The following is an 838-nucleotide window of genomic DNA, read 5'->3' as shown; positions in this document are numbered from 1 at the left end:
TTTGTCTCGTGTGTAATGATTTTTCTATGTTGTGTAAGGTTGACTTTGTTATTGATCTTGTGAGTATTCATTGTAATACTGTGGTCGCAATCCCTAGGGTTGCTCTTTTAAGGGTGGGAGTGTTACGGATACAGGTATCCGTGTGTGTGTGTGTGTGTGTGTGTGTGTGTGTGTGTGTGTGTGTGTGTGTGTGTGTGTGTGTGTGTGTGTGTGTATATGTATCCTGTGTTTGCTCTCCTTCTCCCCTCACAGGTGAAAATCATCACTCCCCAATCAGTCACCAATCAATCATCAATCAGAAGACACACCTCCTCCTGTTTCCTACCCAATCACAGTTCCTTTCCCTTGGTTTAAAAACCTTGTCAGTATTTTGCTCTAGAGCTCAATCTCTCTGTAAATGCCATGTCTGTAGGACTCTGTGTTTCACTCTCTCGTTGTGTATTAACCTCTCTCTTTTGTTTGAGCACCTCCATAGCACTTTGTCATCACCTGTGAGTAATTGTTTTGGTAATGGTGTTTGTGTTTGATTGCTGGTGGGAAAAGGGGAAACCAAGACAAGTCGCCCATGCGCATACACTACACGTAGGTAGACTTTGTTAAATACACTAGTTAGAACTGGGCGGACCACCCACTGTATTTTTGGTTAATTAGTTAGCTGTTGTTAAAGTAGGCTTGTCTAGCTTAGTTTTTTTTTGAATACTTATTGTTTCTTTCCTTGGGTCCAGCTCAGCCCCTTTTCCTGCTCCCCCCATTACCGTGTGTTTTCAAATAAACCCTGAGTTTTGACGGTAGATTTCAGTTGTCCTGGTTATTTCGTTCACGCTTTTGCTTTGTCACT

Source organism: Oncorhynchus masou, unplaced genomic scaffold (genome assembly GCF_036934945.1).
Source record: "Oncorhynchus masou masou isolate Uvic2021 unplaced genomic scaffold, UVic_Omas_1.1 unplaced_scaffold_30___fragment_2___debris, whole genome shotgun sequence".
Classification (NCBI taxonomy): Eukaryota; Metazoa; Chordata; class Actinopteri; order Salmoniformes; family Salmonidae; genus Oncorhynchus; species Oncorhynchus masou.
This window is presented reverse-complemented; position numbering follows the sequence as displayed.